Source organism: Microcaecilia unicolor, chromosome 1 (assembly GCF_901765095.1).
Source record: "Microcaecilia unicolor chromosome 1, aMicUni1.1, whole genome shotgun sequence".
NCBI lineage: Eukaryota > Metazoa > Chordata > Amphibia > Gymnophiona > Siphonopidae > Microcaecilia > Microcaecilia unicolor.
Window position 1 is genome coordinate 50500589 of NC_044031.1, and position 23492 is coordinate 50524080.

Here is a 23492-nt window from a genome sequence, read left to right on the forward strand (position 1 = left end):
TTTTCCACTGTATCTGGCTCTATTTCCTTCCTTGCTCATTTCTGCACCTCACATGTGACTGCTTCTTGTGGGTGTCCTCAGTGCAGTCTACTTCTCTTGAAGGTAGGAAAAGAGATGGCCACAGTTTCATACGAACATATGAATAGCCATACTGGGACAGACCAATGGTCCATCTACTCCAATATCATGTTTCCAACAGTAGCCAATCTAGGTCACAAGTACCTGGCAGAATTCCAAAGAATAGCATGATTCCTTGCTCCCAATTCCAGGGCAAGCAGTGGCTTCCCCCATATCCATCTGAACAGCAGACTATGGACACTTCCTCCAGGAACTTGTCCAAACTTTTTGAAAACCCAGACATGCTAACCGTTGTTATCACATCCTTCATCAATGAATTCCAGAACTTAACTATTTGTTGAGTGAAAAAATTTCTCCTCCTATTCATTTTAAACATATTACCATGTAACTTCGTTGAGTGTCCCCTAGTATTTGTACTTTTTGAAAGAGTAAAAAAAATTGATTCACTTTACCCATTCCATACAACTCAGGATTTTATAAACCTTAATCATATCCCCCCTCAGCCATCACTTTTCCATGCTGAAGAGTCCTGACCTCTTTAGCCTTTCCTCATATGAGAGGAGTTTCATCCACTTTTTCATTTTGTTCACCCATCTTTGAACCTTCCTAATTTCACTATATCTTTTTTGAGATGAGGTGACCGGAATTGTTTGCAATAATCAAGGTGAGGTCGCACCGTGGAGCTATACAGAGACATTGTAATATTCATTGTCTTATTTTCCATCCCTTTACTAATAATTCCTAGCATCCTATTTGCTTTTTTTGACCACTGCTGCTCACTAGCAGGCTTATTTTTGAAAGAGAAGGGCGCCCATCTTTCGACACAAATCGGGAGATGGGCATCCTTTTCTCAGGGTCGCTCAAATCGGCATAATCGAAAGCCGATTTTGGGCGTCCCCAACTGCTTCCTGTCGCGGGGATGACCAAAGTTCCCGGGGGCGTGTCGGAGGCGTAGCGAAGGCGGGACTGGGGCATGCCTAAGAGATGGGCGTCCTCGAGCGATAATAGAAAAAAGAAGGGCGTCCCTGACGAGCACTTGGGCAACTTTACTTGGTCCATTTTTTCTTATGACCAAGCCTCAAAAAGGTGTGCAAACTGACCAGATGACCACCGGAGGGAATCGGGGATGACCTCCCCTGATTCCCCCAGTGGTGACTAACCCCCCCCCCACCCTGAAAAAAACAACTTTAAAAGCTTTTTTGCCAGCCTGAAATGTCATACTCAGGTCCATCGCAGCAGTATGCAGGTCCCTGGGAGGGGAGGTATGTGTGTGTCAGCGGAGGCATAGCGAATGTGTGGACGTCCTTCTTTCATTTTGGACCTCCTGAACTGCCCCTCCCCCCCCCACAGGGACAGCCAAATTTCAAGGGCATGGAGTGGAGTGGAGTGGAGTGGAGGAGTGGCCTAGTGGTTAGAGCACTGGTTTTGCAATCCAGAAACGGCCAGTTCAAATCCCACTGGTGCTACCTGTGCTCCAAAATCCAAATAAATAAAAGGGGTGTTGGAGGCATAGCAAGCATGGACATCCTTCTCACAGAAACATCCACATTTTGGACAGGACAGAGGCATAGCAAAAGACGTTCTTCACCCATACTCTAAAAAAAAAAAAAAGACATCCCCTGACAAGCACTTGGACATTTTCACCTGCACTTGTATTTTTCTAAGGTTGTAGACAGCTATTATACACGCAGCTTGTCTGCATGTATGAAGCCGTTTTGGCACATGCAGAGCAGCCAAGCATAATGCTTGGCTGCTCTGCACTGGCTTCCCCTCCTTAGGAAGGAAATCATGTGCAAATGAGCTAACAGTGAGCAGCTCATTTGCATGCGATTTCCTTCATGCATGGCTGTTCCTTTCTGAATTGCTAAGGGATCGGTAAGGGAAGGGCTTTTTCCGTTCAGTTAGTGCATCAGTTAGTCCACTACAGTGCCCCCTAGGGTGCCCGGTTGGTGTCCTGGCATGTCAGGGGAACCAGTGCACTACAAATGCTGGCTCCTCCCTCGACCAAATGAGTTGGATTTGGTTGTTTTTGAGATGGGTGTCCTCAGTTTCCATTATCGCCGAAAACCGGGGACGACCATCTCTAAGGTCGACCTAAATGTTGAGATTTGGGCATCCCCGACTGTATTATCAAAAAGAAAGATGGACACCCATATTGTTTCGATAATACGGGTTTCCCCGCCCCTTTGCAGGTATGTCCTGCGAGGACGCCCTCAGGAAAACTTGGGCGCCCCGTTCGATTATGCCCCTCCATGTAGAATATGTCTGCATATTATCTACAATGATACCTAGATCTTTTTCTTGGGTGCTAACCCCTAAGGTGGACCCTAGCATAAAGTAACTATGATTCAGATTATTCTTCCAAAGTGCATCACTTTGCATTTGTCCACCGTAAATTTTATCTGCCATTTGGACACTCAGTCTTACAGTTTCCTAAGGTCTTCCTACAATTTTTCACAGTTTGCATGTGTTTTAACAACAATAAATAGTTTTGTGTTATCTGCAAATTTAATGACCTCACTTGTCGTTCCGATGTCCAGATCATTTTTCCAACTGTTATATTACGTGGAGGGGCATTTTTGAATGGGGACGACCATCTCTAAGGGCGCCCAACTCTAAGGACAGTGCCACGAAGGGGCGGGTCAACGCGTATTATCGAAACAAGATGGACGTCCATCTTTAGTTTCGATAATACAGTCGGGGATGCCCAAATCTTGACATTTAGGTTGACCTTAGAGATGGCCATCCTCAGTTTTCGGCGATAATGGAAACCAAAGACGCCTATCTCAAAAACGTCCAAATCCAAGCCCTTTGGTCGTGGGAGGAGCCAGCATTCGCAGTGCAGGTCCCCCTCACATGCCAGGACACCAACCGGGCACCCTAGGGGCACTGCAATGGACTTTAGAAATTGTTCCCATGGACATAGCTTCCTTACCTTAGGTGCTGAGCCCCCCAACCCCTTCCCCCAGGTCCGCCTGCCTGAAGTACAGTGCACCAAATACAACTGCTCCAGGGACCTGTATACTGCTGTGATGGACCTGAGTATGGCATTTGAGGCTGGCATAGAGGCTGGCAAAAAAGTATTTTAAACTTGTTTTTTATGGTAGGAGGGTTTAGTGACCACTGGGGGAGGAAGGGGAGGTCATCCCCGATTCCCTCCGGTGGTCATCTGGTCAGTTTGGGCATCTTTTTGAGGCTTGGTCGTGAAAAAAATGGACCAAGTTAAGTCGTCCAAGTGCTCGTCAGGGACGCCCTTCTTTTTTCTATTATCGGCCGAGGACGACCATCTCCTAATCATGCCCCAGTCCCGCCTTTGCTACCCTGCCGACACGCCCTGTGAACTTTGGTCGTCCATGGATGGAAACTAGTCAAGGGTGTCAAAAAATTGGCTTTCGATTATGCCAATTTGGACGACCTTGTGAGAAGGACGCTCATCTCCCGATTTGTGTCGAAAGATGGGCGTCCTTCTCTTTCAAAAATAAGTGATAGTAACATAGTAGATGACGACAGAAAAAGATCTGCACGGTCCATCCAGTCTGCCCAACAAGATAAACTCATATGTGCTACTTTTTGTGTATACCTTACCTTGATTTATATCTGCCATTTTCAGGGCACAGACCGTAGACGTATGCCCAGCAATAGCCCCGCCTCCCAACCACCAGCCCTGCCTCCCACCACCGGCTCTGCCATCCAATCTCGGCTATTAGTATAAACAGTGTTAATTCTTAAACACCAAACCTAAAGTAAGCTAGGGGAGAGGAAGAAAAGGATAGAGTAAATGTAATCTAAGTGTTAACAGCGGCATACAAGATTTTGATTTGACTACGAAGTTGGAAGACAGCTGGTCCTGTTTAAACATGGTAAGCAGATAGACTGAAAAGCTGCTTGCAGTGAAAGAGCCGTCATCGAAGGGGCTGGGTGCAGAGAAGTACTCATCAGTGCTGGGGGTGGAAGAAAAGCCATTAATAGAATTGTAAGTGATACACTATTATCATAATTTTATGTGAGTGCACATATGGGATTTCTACTTATTCAAAAGTAGAGGAGTGTGGTAGCCATGTTAGTCCACTCTTAAGGTTATCAATAGAAATCAAACAAAATAAAACATGGAAAAGAAAATAAGATGATACCTTTTTTATTGGACATAACTTAATACATTTCTTGATTAGACAATAAATACTACAGGAAACTAACTGAGGACCCCACACAGGATTACACAAAACAGCTGAAAGACCTTATCAAAACATTTCCTACACAAGCGCAACCTCACCTGAAGAAACTCATACCAAATCAACCTTCCGTGGGCACATTTTACATGCTACCCAAGATCCACAAGCTGGGAAACCCTGGCAGACCAATCATATCAGGTATTTGCACACTCACGGAAGAAATATCTGGATTCATAGAGGGAATTCTGAAACCTCTCGTACACAAAACTAACAGCTTCATACAAGACACCACAGACTTTCTGAATAAATTGAAAAATATTAAGCAACTACCACCTAACACCCTTCTTGTCACGATGGATGTAGAATCACTATACAGCAACATTCCACATGCGGATGGCATAGCTGCATGTGGAAGACTCCTAAAAAAATCCACACTGGACCATCAATACTCACCAGAAACTATTACAAAATTAATCAAATTCATTTTAACTCACAACTACTTCCACTTTAACAATGATATCTATCTGCAAATAATGGGCACTGCGATGGGCACCAGGACAGCACCCCAATATGCCAACCTTTTTATGGCTGAGCTGGAAGAGACATTTCTGAATACACACCAGACCAAACCTTTAAAATACTACCGGTACATTGATGACATTTTTATGATTTGGACGGAGGGTGAAGAAACTCTGAAACAATTTTATTCTGCATTCAATACATACCATCCTACAATCAGATTCAAAATTGACTACTCCCCAGAAAAAGTCAATTTTTTGGACACCACGGTCTCAATCAGTGATGGCTGTATACAAACATCTATATACAAGAAACCCACAGACAGATGTAGCTACCTCCACAACTCCAGCTTCCATCCTTCACATACAAAAAGATCCATCATTTACAGCCAAGCCACAATATACCACCGTATCTGCTCTGACCCAGGGGACAGAGACAGACACCTTAAAAGCCTGACTGAATCCTTCAAACAGAAGGGCTACAACCCCAAAATAATCTCCAAGAATATTGCCTCCTCCCTCAAAACACCCAGGGAGAATCTGCTACAGTACAAAAAGAAAAAATCCACAGACAGAATCCCGCTTGTAGTGACATACAATCCAGAGCTGGAAAAACTGAGGAAAATCATAAGAGATCTACAACCTATACTCCAGGAGGATGAATTACTGAAAGAGATATTCCCATCCCCACCAGTACTGGCCTTCCGACAGCCACCCAATTTAAAACACAAGCTAATCAGAAGTAAACTTCCTTCACAGACTGAAAAGGAACAGAAGGGCACACTTCCCTGTAATTTATCCAGTTGCAAACTATGCCAAAATATTTCACAGGACCCCAAAGTCATCCACAAAGGAAAGATATTCAACATAAAGGGATCTTTCACTTGCTCATCTTCCAATGTGGTATATATCATTCAGTGTAAAAAATGTAACGAAGGATGCTATATTGGAGAAATAGGCCAGATGCTCAAGACAAGATTCAATTTACATAGACATCATATGAACAATACTGGTGCCAGCAGGGTTCCCACGCCTGTTGGTCAACATTTTACAGGACCAGGACACTTTACCAGTGATTTCACAGTGAGAATCCTCAAAGGTAACTTTAAAACCATACAAGAATGTAAGACCTTTGAAGTCAGAATGATTGAATATTTTAACACCCAACAGAAAGGACTTAACAAGGATCTGGGGTTCCTAGCCCATTATAAACCATAAAGCTGTATGTCTCTGTTGATCACCCTCCCCTCACCTATCCACGCCCATCCTGTTAGAATATCAATGATATGCTTTGATGTCCCCATGCATACCTCCGACCCACCCCCATCCTCCCACCCTGTCAGACTGTCATAGTAATGCTTGAATGTTTTCACTTATATACACTGTAAGCTAGCACATTTGCTTATTTCCGATCTGAGGAAGAAGGGCAACCTTCGAAAGCTAATCAAGAAATGTATTAAGTTATGTCCAATAAAAAAGGTATCATCTTATTTTCTTTTCCATGTTTTATTTTGTTTGATTTCTATTGATACTTATTCAAAAAAAATGTTAGGAACCTCAGAGGTGGCACACTTCAAGTGAGCGCATATAATGTCAAACTCACTGCACACAAATCAACATCATCAGTCCAAGAGTTTGTTTTACATTTCTTATACATATGATTTATTCTTTTGCATATCTATGGTGATTTCTAACACATTTCTCATTCAAAGTTTCAATCAACACCACTGTTAATCATATGGAGAGTGGGTTACAAACTGGAATGCTGATGCTTGGACCAACTCCCCTGATGAAGTAGACGAAACATGGACCATGTCTGTAGCTGATTCCGTCTATTAAGTATTCTATATATGAGCATAGATGAATAGTGAGCTAGAAATTATACATGTTCTGAAATTATATGCCACCTCTGAGGATCCTGAAAAGTTTTTTAATTGAGTAGAAAATGCATGACATAATCATCAATGTGTTGAATAGTATTTATCAAGTTGTTGGTGTTGCTGGGCTCTGATTGAAATCGCCTTTATAAAATAAGCAGAAAGTAGGTGCATTCTTAACATTTTTGATAGGTGCACTGTTATATACATAAGTACATAAGTATTGCCATACTGGGACAGACCAAAGGTCCATCGAGTCCCAGCATCCTGTCCACGACAGTGGCCAATCCAGGCCAAGGGCACCTGGCAAGCTTCCCAAACGTACAAACATTCTATACATGTTATTCCTGCTTCTTGAAATTAGATAATTGTGAACAGTTACGTCTTATCCATATAAATTGTGATAATGGTAAACTATTTATCAAACATTTTGGATGGCAAATGTCGTAAGATAAAACGTGTTCCTATCAGTCTTTTTTCTAAAAATTCTCGTCTCAAAACCTGTACTATCCTGTATAATTTCCTCATCAAAAATTGTATTGTACCTACAGATGTTTGCATAGTGAACTCTCTTAATGGTAATGGGCCAGAGTACTTGAAGAACAGGATTCACCTCTGTGCACCTCCGAGGTTGCAATGGTCCTCTCAAGGAATATTCCTAACCACACCCTCTTCAAAGGAAATCTCACAATCTGACACCCGACAATTAGCTTTCTCTGTAGAATGCCGAAGGTCCATCAAGCCCAGCATCCTGTTTCCAACAGTGGCCAATCCAGGTCACAAATGCCTGGCAAGATCCCAAAAAAGTACCAAACATTTTATGCTGCTTATCCCAGAAATAGTGGATTTTCCCCAAGTCTAATTTAATAATGGTCTATGGACTTTTTCTTTAGGAAACCGTCCAAACCTTTTTTAAATTCTGCTAAGCTAACTGCCCTTACCACATTCTCTGGCAACGAATTCCATAGTTTAATTACACGTTGAGTGAAGAAACAATTTCTCCAATTCATTTTAAATTTACTTCTTTGTAACTTCATCGCATGCCCCCTAGTTCTAGTATTTTTGGAAAGAGTAAACAGATGCTTCACGCATACCCATTCCACTCCACTCATTATTTTATAGACCATTATCATATCTCCCCTCAGCCGTTTTCTCTCCAAGCTGAAGAGCCCTAGCCGCTTTAGCCGTTCCTCATAGGGAAGTCGTCCCATCCCCTTTATCATTTTTGTTACCCTTCTCTGCACCTTTTCTAATTCCACTACATCTTTTTTGAGACGCGGCGACCAGAATTGAACACAATATTCGAGGTGCGGTAGCACCGTGGGGCGATGCAAATGTCCTCATTTTTGTTTTCCATTCCTTTCCTAATAATACCTAACATTCTATTTGCTTTCTTAGCCATAGCAGCACACTGAACAGAAGGTTTCAACATATCATCAATGACGACACCTAGATCCCTTTCTCGGTCGGTGACGCCTAATGTGGAACCTTGCATGACGTCGCTATAATGCGGGTTCCTCTTTCCCACATGCATCACTTTGCACTTGCTCACATTAAATATCATCTGCCATTTAGACACCCAGTCTCCCAATTTCATAAGGTCCTCTTATAATTTTTCACAATCTTCCCGCAATTTAACGACTTTGAATAACAGTGTTGTCAGCAAATTTAATTACCTCACTAGTTACTCCCATCTCTAGGTCATTTATAAATATATTAAAAAGCAGCGGTACCAGCACAGACCCCTGGGAAACCCCACTAACTACCCTTCACCATTGAGAATACTGACCATTTAACCCTACTCTGTTTTCTAACTTAATCAGTTTTTAATCCACTGTAGGACAGTACTTCCTATCCCATGACTCTCCAATTTCCTCTGGAGTTTTTCATGAGGTACTTTGTCAAACACCTTCTGAAAATCCAGATACACAATATCAACCGGCTCACCTTTATTCACACGTTTGTTCACCCCTTCAAAGAAATGTAATAGATTGGTGAGGCAAGATTTCCCTTCACTAAATCCATGTTGGCTTTGTCTCATTAATCCATGCTTTTGAATATGCTCTGTAATTTTGTTCTTTATAATAGTCTCTATCATTTTGCCCAGCACCGACGTCAGACTCACCGGTCTATAATTTCCCGGATCTCCTCTGGAACCTTTTAAAAAAATCGGTGTTACATTGGCCACCCTCCAATATTCCAGTACCATGCTTGATTTTAAGGATAAATTACATATTACTAACAATAGTTCTGCAATAGTTCATTTTTCAGTTCTATCAGTACTCTGGGATGAATACCATCCGGTCCAGGAGATTTGCTACTCTTCAATTTGTAGAACTGCCCCATTACATCATCCAGGTTTATAGAGATTTCATTCAGTTTCTCCGACTCGTCAGCTTTGAATACCATTTCTAGCACTGGTATTTCTTCAAAATCTTCCTCGTTGAAGACCAAAGAAAAGTATTAATTTAATCTCTCCACTATGGCTTTGTCTTCACTGACTGCCCCCTTTACCCCTCGGTCATCTAGTGGTCCAATCAATTCTTTTGCTGGCTTCCTGCTTTTAATATGATGTAAATGTTTGACCCTCGCAGTCGCTCCTCTAAGTTTTTTTCACCGTTCTTCTCATTTTATCATAGTCTCCCTTTTTAAAGTTAAACGCTAACGTATTGGATTTACTGTGTATACTTACTTCAAAGCTAATATCAAATCTGATCATATTATGATCACTGTTATCAAGCGGTCCCAGCACCATTACCTCCCACACCAGATCATGCTCTCCACTAAGGACTAGGTCTAAAATTATTCCTTTTCTCGTTGGCTCCTGTACTAGCTGCTCCATAAAGCAGTCCTTGATTTCGTCAAGGAATTTTACCTCCCTAGCATGCCTTGATGTTACATTTACACAGTCAATATCGGGGTAATTGAAATTACCCAGTATTATGTGTTGCCCAGTTTGTTTGCGTCTCTAATTTCCTTTAACATTTCTACATCCGTCTGTTCATCCTGGCCAGGAAGACAGTATTACACTCCTATCACTATCTTTTTCCCTTTTACACATGGAATTTCAATCCATAGGGATTCCAAGATGTGTTTTGTTTCATGCAGAACTTTCAATCTATTTGATTCAAGGCTCTCCTTAACAAACAATGCTCTTTCCACCAGGTCTCAGAGATGCCTATTGTATCTAATTTTTTATTTAGTGCAATATATTCTAACTCTCCCATCTTATTTCTTAGGCTTCTGGCATTCGCATATAGACATTTCAAACTATTTTTGTTGTTTCTATTTACATCATGCTCAGTACTCGACAGTATTAATTTGCAATCTTGTGTCTAATTTTAATTTTTATTTAAGGATACCTGATCTACTACGGTCTGTTTTGCAACCTTACTATCGGGATACCTTATCTTCCCTGTTTTGGTGATATCTTTGAAAGATACCTTATCCCAAACCATGCGCTTTTGAGCATCTGTCAGCCTTCCCCCAGTGGAATGTGGAATGTGAATTGCTTGTTTACTCTTTCCAAAAATACTAGGACTAGAGAGCACACAATGAACCTACAAAAGTAGTAAATTTAAAATGAATCATAGAAAATATTTCTTCACTCAATGTGTAATTAAACTCTGGAATTCATTGCCAGAGAATGTAGTAAAAGCAGTTAGCTTAGCAGGGTTCAAAAAAGGTTTGGATAGCTTCCTAAAAGTAAAGTTCATAAGCCATTATTAAAATGGACTTGAGGAAAATCCACTGTTTATTTCTAGGATAAGCAGTATAAAATGTATTGTTTTGTTTTGGGACCTTGCCAAGTACTTGTAACCTGGATTGGCCACTGTTGGAAACAGGATGCTAGGCTTGATGGACCTTCGGTCTGTCCCAGTATGGCAATACTTATGTACTTAATACATTTCAAGCTTCTCTCTGAACAAGCTTCTTTCTTTGTTTTCAGAAAACTACTTCAGTAACCTTCTGAGCATCATATTTGAACCCCAAGACCATAACAAGATCACAAACTTCTAAAACTCAGATAATTATAATTTAACACTTTCCTTTTTGTAATTATCCTGGTTAAAACAGTAAGCCCTAAATTAATGTACAAGAATTGATTCGTTGTGGGTTTTATTTTTTTAATTTTACAGGCTCACCATGTCACTCCCACCCTTAAGGACACAGGTGTTTCTTTAGTGTTAAAACTTCATGTTATGGCGGTCTGCAACCCTTATCCCCAGTTAAAGTCACAGATACTGCTATGTAATGCTTTTGTTGGACATGGCACTTAGCTGAAATCTATCTTGTCTTTGTCTTTGGTCTCTCTTGCTGCGGGGTCCATCAGCATCTAGCAATGGTTAGTGCAGTGGACTTTGATCCTGGGGAACTGAGTTCAATTTCCACTGCAGCTCTTTGTGACTCTGGGCAAGTTACTTAACCCTCCATTGCCCCTGGTACAAAATAAGTACCTGAATATATGTAAACCGCTTTGAATGTAGTTGCAAAAACCTCAGAAAGATAGTATATCAAGTCCCATTTCCCTTTCCCTTTAAAGAACTCAAAGAAGAAAAACCCGAACTGCCTGCTACCCATTACAAGGAACACACAATTCTGAGAAATAATAATTTTTGTATAGACCTTTAACTATATTAAAGAAAATTTAATTCAGTTTTCCCTGAGTAAAAACCTATACTTATCACTGTACCCTACTCTATAGAAGATCAGCACCAGTTCTCCAAAACAGATACCCTTACCAACTTCTATTCCACATCCATGTGCAGCCAACACCAATCCACACATATATAAGCTTCAGCTCACTTAATACACATTCTCCTACAACCAGATAGAATTTTTTAAGAAATCTGTTTAGGCAAAATAACCACAGAATTTAAAAAGAAGTTTATGAAATCACATTCACAGCTTCAGTTCACCAAATAACAGACAAGCTCTGGTTTCAAATATATTTTTTGTCATAAAAATAATTGAAGATTCATGAAGAATAATTCAGAAATTCTAAAAAGAGATAATGGCTTATCACTCTAACCACACTCTGAAGCATCAGTCACACTGTCACCATTTGCTCCCTCTTTCTCACCAGTGGTGTAGGAGGGGGGGGCGGGAGGGGCGGTCCGCCCCGGGTGCACGCGCTCGGGGGGTGCCGACCCCGCTGGTTCCCTGCTCTCTCTGCCCCGGAACAGGTTACTTCCTGTTCCGGGGCAGAGAGAGCAGGGAACCAGCGGGGCCGATGCAGCTCCGAGTGACGTGTACTCGGGGCGGATCGGCCCTCCCGCAGGTAAGAATGCGGTCCGGGGGGGGTTGCGGTCTGGGGTGGTTTCGCTCTGGAGGGGGGTGGGTGCGCCACAGAGGGGGGGGGTTGCGCCGTGCTGCACCCAGGGGGGGAGGTGCGCAGCGTCGACCCGCCCTGGGTGTCATTAGCCCTTGCTACGGCACTGTTTCTCACCACTCCTTGTCAGAGCCACACAGACATACATCTGCTCTCTCGCTCACAAATCTTCAACTCTTGTGATCAACAGTCAGGGAAGCTGTCCTTTAGCAATGTTGCCTCGGCTGGTTCACCTGACCTAAGCCAACCAATCAGACACTACCGTGCAGAACGTATAAAGTATGGAACATAGGTGCCGTATCCATTTTGAAAGTATAAAATCCCATTGAAATGAATGGCAAACCTTTAAGTGAAATGCCGCAAAAATCATCACATGTTTTAATAAAAATTATATCCACGTCCAGTGTTCCGCACTTGTTTCCAAATTAAAAATAACATGCCATACAAGACATTACCAAATTTCTACACAAAAATACCCCAAATCCACCCAACCCCCCCCCCCCCCCCCCCACTTCACTCTTAAAAATTAAAACATGACCTCAGCCAGAAGCACAAATGAGAGGAGCCCAAAATGCACACCCAAATACCCAGAAACCTGTCCGCATGTAAAACAGTCACAAAACCAATTTAATTTAATTATTAAAATCTACCCTCAAAGCCCACAGCATCATGGACCTAAAAGACTCCATTTAAAATTAAAACAATTAAACTCCCAGGTCACGAGACCTCTGACCTTGTGCCCCATGTCCTTTTCAGGCTTCCCTTCGATTTCTTCGGGGTCCAGAAGGACCCACCACAGTGAAAAAAACATGAATTCCCACTTAACTCCACCAGAGACACTCAAACCTGAGGTCCCAGCTACATTTTAGGCCTACACACAGCTCTGGAACATTATCGAGCATTTTCAAAAAACTACGAATGCACCAGAGTTCTAGAAACATGTCCCGAAGCAGGCCATTTTCCTGCCTGCTAACAGCCCAGGAAGCCTCATTCGTGGCTGGAACTGTGTGGCAGCAGGTTTCAGCTACTTCAGCTCCAGCCCTGGAGGCCCCAGGACTACATCCGTACCTGAAATTGGTCCTCCGCTGCTCACCAGTGAACCTCTTGGGTGACAAACGGCCAACAGAACTTCCCAGACTCCCCTCTCCCCCTGTAATATATTTATTATTATTTTTACATTTAATTGAAGCCCTGGGTTACTTTTCTTTCCTCCAAGTGAATTACATTTACCACCACCCTCTGTTGTCTGTCAATCGGCCAGTTTGCAATCCAGTTTAGCACGTTGGATCCTAATGGACTACTCTGTAAATTATAAAGAGAAAGATGAAGGGGGCTAGAGATTAGTTCTTGACAGTGGTTCCCAATGTATCCCTCGGGAGACAGTTGAGTTGTTAAGTTATCCACTATTCATAAGACAGTTTTGTATGAATTCCAAAGAGAATTTTTTAAAAAATTGTAGGGCAAGAGTTTAATTAGCATAGGAGTAAGGGCATCTAGAGGCTTGTAAATAAATACATTAAAGCGTTTCTATCCCCTAAGTATGAAAAGAAAAACTTTAAGGGGGGGCAGGATTACTGTAGTACACTGCACTGTTCATTCTTCTGCCCTTTACAACTATTTATTTCTTTTTTGCTCAATCTGTTATCTTCCCATCGGTAAGATATCTTTGTCAGGAGAGATGTGCGGCACAGAAGTAGTTTATGACATTATGAAGAAATTTTCTGTAGGATTGTTTTCTAAATGAAACAGTGGTTCACTTAAAAGAGAAACTGCAACTTGATAACTTCTCAGCACCATAGATGAGGCTCCCAGGATGCAAAACGTTTTCCATTATTGCCATGGCAAATTGGCATGTTAGTACCACCTCTGCCTAAAGAGGCACATTTTAATCAGTCAGCCTTGTAAGTTTAGGAAAAACTGAGTAAAGACGCCAAAAGCACAATATAAAAAGGAGAAGCTTTTCTTGGGCCATGAGATGTGGGTTTTTGTAGACGTTTGTAATGCAACATGAAAAAAGAAGAAAACATTTGAAATCAATTGATGCTGAATTATTTGTGCAGCATCCTTGTAAACATTTGATCAAATATGTTGGTAATAGGTTTATTTTTTTTTATGAGCCCAATCTAAAAATCTTTTCAAGATGCTCCTGTCTCTGATGGTACACGAGGGTGATTAATTCAGTCTGGTATATGACAATACACTTGGTTGGTGAATTATGACAGTCACTTTAACTTTTTTTTTTCTTTTTTTGCCCTTTCAATAATATATCTCCCTGAGTCTTATGTTTTGTGATTTCTCTTCCATTTTAAAGCTTTGAGGAAGATATAGATCTGAAGTTTTCTTGACTTTTTACAGTAATTGTATCGCAACTCTTTTCACAATCAAATCTGTTATTTCAATTAACAAGTTAAATTGCATAAATATAAATCTTGCAAAAATCAAGATTTGTTTTCCACACTGGGTACATAAATCTAGTAGCATTGACACCAAAATAAAGGATAGCAATACCGATTCCAAAATGAGTGCTAAATTAAATTAGTCACTCTTCAATTCATTATTTCTGTTCATTATCCTCTTTCCTGCAAGAGCCCAAGGCAAGGCAGAAGCAGTTTAAAACAATAATTTAAACACTGAGGTTTGTTTTTACATGCTAATTTTCTTTCCCTGAGTTCTGCTAGACCATTCCAAATGAGTGGATTTTGTCTCCTTACCAGCAGATGGCGGCAGAGGGGAAAACATTCTTAAAATTCTGACATTGCTGATATAACAGGTGGTGCAGCAAGGATCCTGTCAGTATATTATAGACAAAGCAAATCTGCAACACTTGAACAGCATTAGAAATCAAGCTTATAGAAGAATATTACGGTAGATAATGTCCTTTATTTATATGGATATATCTTGCTTATTATTTTTTGTATGATATTCTTCATGATATAAATCTTTAATGATACCGTTTCTCTTTTTGACTATTGTCACTCTTATTTTTACTTTATCTTTGTTTTAAGTTTGTTTTATTTACACATAGTTCGATGTTTTTATGTATAGACTCCTGATGCAGGCCGCCAGGCCGAAACACAACGTTGTGTCTAGTCATTTCTAAGGAAACATTAATAAACTGTGTTGATTTTATTATTAATTATTTGTTTGGTCCCAGTTCTTTGGATAAGCCTGGTTTACTTTTCCCACTTCTTTTATCTCAGAAGAATATTACTAATACACACACAGTAACACAAGATTTTGCACAGCAGCACAGTCCATACCAGAGCACAATATTATAGTGGAATAACACAGCACAGCATTATAGAACAACATTATAGGGTGACTTAACATAGCTCCTAGCCTTGTTAGCACTGAGAAATTCCCTCTTAGGAAACATCACAAAAAAGTCTGAGGCATTCCCTTAGCTACTGCATGATACCAAAAGGAAGGATCAGCTACAGTCTTCCTGGACAGGTTTTGGACTGATCTAGTAGAACTCAAGGAAAGGAAATTAGCAGGTAACAACAAATATCACCTTCCTCATCATTCTACTAGACCAGTTTAGATAAATGGGACATACTACAGTTTTGTGGACCCCAGGCAGGAAGAAGATCAGGCTGTTATTGCACGATGATCTCCCCTTCATCCTGTGCTTCACTTTTGGAAAAGATGATGCCTAAATGGGTGAACTATCCAGCTTGACACACTGGTACCTTGGGCAATTTGAAGATGGCAAACACACTTCTATCAAGGGCAACTTAAGACTGTCAAACCCTTCAAATGAACTGTCATGTCCCCTACCTCAACGCAAGCGATGTCCTCGGGCTGTGCAGGGTCCAGTCGACACGCACATTTGACTGGCACAGCCCTGAGCCATGTGTATAGTTCTTCTCTGGCTGTAGGCTCCTTGATTGCTTTGCTTCCATGCACCTGGTTCTGCTCTCTCTCTGCCTGGCTTCCAGGCTCCTTGATTGCTTTGCTTCCACGCACCTGAGACTGCTCTCTCTCTGCCTGGCTTCCCTTGCTTCTCTCCTAGTGGTCTTCTGGTTCCTCCTTCCCCTGCTTCTCTCCTATTGGTCTCCTGGTTCCTCCTTCCCCTGCTCTTGTTCTATGGCTGTTCTCCTTCTCCCTGATGGTCCCTGCTGATGTCAAATGCCAGCACTTTATCAGCTGAGCTCTTCCTGGACTCCATACTTCGGCTTCTACTTTGGTAGATGTTATTTGCTCAGTAGTGTGCTTCTTTTCTACTTTGTCCCTCGTTGCTGACTTTGCCTGTGCCTAGATTACTCTCTTGCCTGCCTACTGAGTACTTTGCCTGTACCTGGATTACTCTCTTGACCTGCTGCCTGCCCATTGACTTTTCCTGTGCCTGGATTACACTCTTGCCTGTTGTTTGCCTATTGACATTGCCTATACCTGGATTACTCCCCTGCCTGCTGCCTGCCTGTTGACATTGCCTGTTCCTGGATTACTCCCTTGCCTGCTGCTTGCCTGTTGACTTTGCCTGTACCTGGATCATTCTCTTGCCTGCTGCCTGTTTGGCCGTTACGTTCACCACCCTGCTTCCTGCTCCATCTCGTAAGTCCTGCAGGCCGACCGCACCTAGGGGCTCAACCTCTGGGGAACGGCAGTCAGCGCAGGTAAAACCCGGGGTTGTCCGGCCACCAAGCAGAACCTGGTCTGAGTACCAGGCTCAGCAGCGCTCTACCTGGTACAAGAACTCACAAGTCTGACATGAACCTAGACAGCCATGACCAAAGGCTGCTTGCTCCCTCCAGGCCAACACAATCAGCAGTGCTCTACTTTTGTGCTGACAATTGTGCAGACAACCATGTATGCCCTGAGCACTGAAAAGGAAAGTGACATGACCTATGTACCCACACAGCTAGAAACTTCAAGGAGAGCACCTAAATATTATTCACCCACAGGTAGGATGAATTTATCCACTCTGCTCCACTCTCCCACCAGGGGCGTATCTGAACTGCGGCGGTAGGGGGGGCCAGGGCCAGAGTGAGTGGGCACATTATAGCCCCCCCCGCCACCGCCACCGCCGCCGCCATTGCCGATCCCCCTCCCCCAGCCACTGCCATTGCCAATCTCCCCCCTCCGTTGTTGTCGCCTACCTTCGCTGGCGGGGGACCCCAACCCCCGCCAGCCGAGGTCCGCGTCCTCCTGCCGCTGCCGGCTGCCGTTAAAAGAATTCCGTCAGCTGGCGGGGGACCCCCAACCCCCGCCAGCCAAGCCGAGGTCCTTTCATTTCTTCTTCCAGTAAAGCTGGCGCCGAAAGTTTCTTCTGAGTCTGACGTCGCTGCACATTGTACGTGCAGGATGTCAGACTCAGAAACAGAATGAGCTTCATTCTGTTTCTGAGTCTGACGTCCTGCATGTACAACGTGCAGCGACGTCAGACTCAGAAGAAACTTTCGGCGCCAGCTTTACTGGAAGAAGAAATGAAAGGACCTCGGCTTGGCTGGTGGGGGTTGGGGGTCCCCCGCCAGCTGACGGAATTCTTTTAACGGCAGCCGGCAGCGGCAGGAGGACGCGGACCTCGGGTGGCGGGGGTTGGGGTCCCCGCCAGCGAAGGTAGGCGACAACAACGGAGGGGGAGGGTTGGCAGCGGTAGGGGGGTCCAGGGCGAAATCTGCGAGGGCCCAGGCCCCTGAGGCCCCACGCAGATACGCCCCTGTCTCCAACTAGTTTCACTTTGTACAAATTTAGACAGACTCCTGTATTTTACCTATCCTTTTATGACAGGAATAAATCCAAGGCTGTTTCCACTATTCTTGTAGGCACAGACCCTTTTGGCTGTCCTTCTTCCAGCAGTGCACCTCTCAGGGCTACACGCTGGTCTTGGACAAGTTTTTCCTGTCCTATCCCTGCTTCCAGGCTAGACTCCTCTTGTCCACCTGAAGCTCAACTCCATTCTCCGTTGTCACTTAATGGGGCAACAATGACTCTTAATCCAGCTTGTATCTGTTTCTTACATCCCAGGATTCTTCCATACTCCCAAGGATTCTGGCGGGGGTACAGGCAACCAAAAACCTCTTGCACTTCACTACAACAACTTGTATTAAACTCAAACTCCACCCCTGCTGTCACTCTCCACAGGGAAACCACTTTATCTCTGCAACTTATTGCAATACCACTCCCTTGGGTCGGACCTCCCTCCAGCCAGATTTTCTGGAGTCTAACACTGTTTGTTTTAGTAATACCCATCCCATGGGGTATTACACATGGAAGCATCAGTAAGAATCAGTGCATTTCTATATATGTTTTTTTATTTATTACATTTGTACCCCGCTCTTTCCCACATACAGCAGGTCCAGTGCGGCTTACACAGTAAAAGAAAGCATCTTACATGGTAAAGAATACAGTAAAAACAAGGAAAATATAAAATATGTGCATAAATACCAGTCCCTCTCCCCTCTGTCAATTCTCCATCTCCATCTTCAGGAACAGCTACTTGTATATCCAATAAAACAGGTGCTCTGCTCTCTTAGTGACCACAATTGGACAATTTTATACATGCCTACAGGTACCTGTGCATGAAAAATGCTGTTCTAGTTGCTCAGGATGCTTATTTAACTACATTCTCTGGCAAAAGGGGCAAGTGGGGAGGACAATTTTCCTAAAATCTGACGCAGCAACTAACCAGTTTAAATGTGTTATGAAAGCTGCCCTTTGAGAAACCTACTCATGATATGAGCGCAGCATGGATACGTTCAACTGGCCAAAAAATGTAAGCCTTGGACAATTTCCCTTTTTAAACATGCGTATTTCGCTATGGGCATATGTCCCTGTAGACCTGCAAGTCCTGGACACAGTTCCCTAAGTGGGGACCGGAAACAAATGCTGGCTTGGATCCCTAAAAACAAAAAGTGCAGCATCCTGATCCCAGACTAAGGGGATGTGTGGGGCAAATTTCAGAGGACCTTTACTTTAGGAGTGGGGGCTAGAGAATCTGTGCTCTGTTAAATTATGGTCCACAGTTAATATAAGTTAGTACTAGGGATGGGCAGCCAGAGAAAGTTTTGTTGTGTTGTTTCTCATGTTGTTTATGGGAATGTTCATTTTGATCTTCTCTGTTAAGGGATGAATGTCATTCTTTTACTGATCGTGCACATGTATGCACGATCAGTAAAAGAATGTGCCCTCTGCAAATAGTGAACATTTTACAAAGCCTACTCAATTATTGGCAAATGACAGAACTCAAAAATGTATTTTTTTTCTGCCCATTTTGGTTAACAACATGCAACAGCAGGTGATATGTTGTTGACTTTTTCCCATGTTGTTGTAAATGACTGCCCATTGCTAGTTAATAAGCTTTAAATCTATTGTGTAGGCAATATGTGCTAACCAAATCTGTGCTAATGAATGTACATCCCTACTCACTCACTCCTTCCTACGTTTACCCAAAATGCCATGAAATACCCATCTTTCTAAGTCATTTACATGCTATGTGGTTATCTACTGTATGAGTTTTATCTGGATAAATGTAGCATATACCTTTAAATACTGACCCCCCTCTCAAATTTCTAATCTTTTTTTCTTGCCTTTTCTTATTCATTTTGATTCTTCCATCATTTCCCAGTATCTCAGCCTCTTCTCTCTCTGCTATTCTCCTATGTTATCTTATTTTCACAGATTTTACTTCCTTCTGCTATCTTAATTAGATCAGGGCTCAACACGGATGTGGAGGACTTTGGATCTCAATAAGGTTTGTTTGTTTTTTTGACACAAGAGGTTTATATATAAGCTAAGCAGCCTTGGAACAGGTCCTGAAGCAATTAACCAAGTTAGAAACTGGTTCACTACTAGGCAATGGAGAGTAGCCATAAATGGAATTTACTTCATGGAAACAAGGGTCATCAGTGGAGTACATCTGCAACCTGCCCAGCATCCATTTTTCCCTGATAGTAAAATTTTCAGATGCTCAGTAGGAATGGGTTGTCTTTTTGTGCAGGTGATACTGTAACCTTCAGCAGAGTAGATACTCCAGTTGGAATCATCTAAAAAACATTTGAAGAATGATGAAGATTTTTATCTATGGAAGATTAATGTAGAAATGTATTTATTTACTTGGCTCACACCTGTTTCAGTTGTAGCTCAAGCAGAGGCATAACCAGACCTCAAGGTGAGAGGAAGCCAGAGCCCAAGGTGGGGGGCACATTTTGGTCGTTGACACGCCACTGCCCCCCTCTGCTGCCACCAGCCCCCCCCACCCAGTGCCACCACAAATACCTTGGCTAGCGGGGGTCCCCAACTCCCGCCAGCTGAAGACTTCATCCAACGCTGGTCTCTGGCGCCGCCGAATTACCTGCCCTGCTCACATCCAGCACACTCCTTTTAGTGAAACTGAACATGCTCAATTTCACTAAAGGGAGCGTGCCCAACATGAGGGGATGAGAGAGCAGGGCAGGCAATGCAGCAGCGCCGTGACAGATCAGCGCTGGATGAAGTATTCAGCTGGCGGGGGTTGGGGACCCGCAAAAGCCAACCAGAGGCCCAGAGGAAATTTGGGGACCCAGGCCCCCGTGGCCCCACCTAGCTATGCCACTGAGCTCAAGATGAGTTACATTCAGGGACATTAGGTATTTGCTGGTCCCTGGAGGGCTACAATATAAGTTTGTATCTGAATCAACGGAGGGCTAAATGACTGACACAAGGTCGCTAGTAGCTGCAGCAAGATTTGAATCAGGTTCCCCTGGTTCTCAGCCCATTGCTCTAACCATGCTGTATATTTTGGAGTATAGAAATCCAACAGAGAAGATGATAGGAAGTGACATACTGATACACACAAAAGCAGGAGAGGGTTGATCAGTCTGCTGACCTAATTCCAGTCTGCTGTTGCCTGTGCCAAGCAAGACTACTATGTTCATTTGATAAACTCCCTTATCTCCAACTCGTACTGTCTGTTTGCCGTACTCACCTCCCTCCTTACACGATTTCTGCCTCCATGCAAAGGCTCAAGATATTCATCCTGAGATCTCCTTCAAGCCATCAAATTCAATTCTATTAACTGGTATGTACAGCATTCCAGTCTTTCCCTCTATGAAGCTGGTAGGCAGGATTCCTTTCCCCTCTTTCTTTCCTCTGAGTGTTGAAGATAGTTCACTTCCATTTCTCCTTCTGGCTTACATGCATTCATCTCTGGTCGATGCCTGTGACCTGAACTTCACTTCATTATTTCACAATTTCTAAGTTTTTGATTTCAGAGGAATACCAGTAGAACCAACTGACCAGTGCTATAGAGAATGACACTTTTATATTATGTAACCCTAGTCCTTCTCAAACAGTTCAGAATACCAGCTACGCTCTTTGGAGTATCCACCCGGACCAAGATTAACAAAAAGTCTTAGGTTTGATAAGCTGGGCATCAGGGGCATAGCTACAGGGAGCTTCAAGGGCCCAGCCCCCCCCCCCCCCCCACCACCCCAATCATGGCTTCTTCCCCTTTTATCCCAGTCCCTGGTGCAGCAGTCTTCCAACCATTCCAACAGTGTCACAGAATCAAGACAGCCTCGCCTGCTGGCCCAAAAGTCTTCCATCTGCACAACTTCCTGTTCCTGCATAGGCAGGATGATTCAGAGGGAAGACTTCCAGGACCAGCAGATGATGAGGCTGTATTGTCTGCAGTGCTGCTGGAATGGTCAGAAAACTGCAGCATCGGGGGGGAGGGAGAAAAGGGGAAGAACACAGACCCTGACCGGGTGGAGGGAAGGGAGACAGATGCTGGGCTGTGTGTGTGGTGGGAAGAGAATCCACCTGTGGGGAGTGGAGGTCGGGGGGGGGGAGGGAGAAGATGCAGTGAGTGAGAGGGGAGAGATCCGAGGGGGGGGGATGGATAATGCACCCAGAGGGGGTGGGGAAGAAAAATATGTGCCATATCATGGGGAGTGGGGTTGGGAACAGCTGGAATGGGGGCATAGGGAAGAAAGGTGAGAAAAGATGTTGAATCCACAGAAGGGGAGAGAGAGAGAGATGGAGGAACAGGGGAAAGCTGCAGGCCTTGGAGTGGGGGATGCAGAAGATAGAGAAGGGTAGAAACTGAACACAGAGAGGCACAGGAACACGGGGGAGGCAGGGACATAAAGAGATATGGATAGAGGAGAAATATCAAAACAGTCAGGAGATCCTAGAAAGAGAAGAGATGGATGGTAATTGGGCGGGGGAGGGAAGAAAGGGAACAGAGCAGAAGATGGATAGGACTAGGGATTGGGGGTAGAAGGGAACGAGAGTACAAAATGGATGGAACCAGGAGAAGGAAGAACAGAGCGGATGACTAAGAAAGGATAGAAAAATAGAGCAGAAGATGACTGGGACTTGGTGAATAAGTGGGAAAGTGTAGAGGAGCTGAGCAGGGAATTTTTAATGGGAGAGACAGAGTGAAAATTTTGAGGAGATATTGAGTACTTGGCAATTGATAGGTACAAGTGTGTGTATGTTGATAGGCTGGGAGAATGAATAAGAGTATGAAATAGAGGCTAAGTGTGAGAAAAAGTTGACATAGTGTGAATGACCTGGAAGAATGGAGAAAGGATAACAGGCATTGGAAAGGGATAAGGGTACTGGGTATGGATATAAAAAGATAGATCTCTGAAGGGGTTGAGTGAGGGCAGAAATCTGACTAAAAAGATGATGAAAGAGAGGCAATAGGAGATGGGGTACAGAGTAAGAGAAGAATGGTCTGGAGGCAAGAAAAAGAAGGAGAGAGGTTATGGAGCTGGGACTGGTGAGGGGTTGAGAGGCAATGGAGGGTAGATGAAGGCTGAGAAGGTGAGTACAGAGGATGAAAATGGGCTCCCTGATCTCATCTCATGGTTTCCAGTATCATCTCTATGCTGATGACACCCAGCTACATCTCTCCACACCAGACATCACCGCAGAGACCCAAGCAAAGGTATCAGCCTGCTTATCTGACATTGCCGCCTGGATGTCCAACCGCCACCTGAAACTGAACATGTCCAAGACTGAGCTCATCGTCTTTCCACCAAAACCCACGTCTCCTCTTCCTCCACTTTCTATCTCAGTTGATAATACCCTCATCCTTCCCGTCTCATCTGCCCGCAACCTCGGAGTCATCTTTGACTCCTCCCTCTCCTTCTCTGCGCATATCCAACAGATAGCCAAGACCTGCCGCTTCTTCCTCTTTAACATCAGCAAAATTCGCCCTTTCCTCTCTGAACACACCACCCGAACTCTCGTCCACACTCTCATTACCTCTCGCCTTGACTATTGCAACTTACTCCTCACCGGCCTCCCACTTAGCCATCTATCCCCCCTTCAATCTGTTCAGAACTCTGCTGCACGTCTCATATTCTGCCAGAACCGATATACTCATATCACCCCCTCCTCAGGTCACTTCACTGGCTTCCAATCAGATACCGCATTCAATTCAAGCTTCTCCTTCTTACCTACAAATGCACTCAGTCTGCTGCCCCTCACTACCTTTCTACCCTCAACTCCCCTTACGTTCCCGCCCGTAACCTCCGTTCACAGGACAAATCCCTCCTCTCTGTACCCTTCTCCACCACCGCCA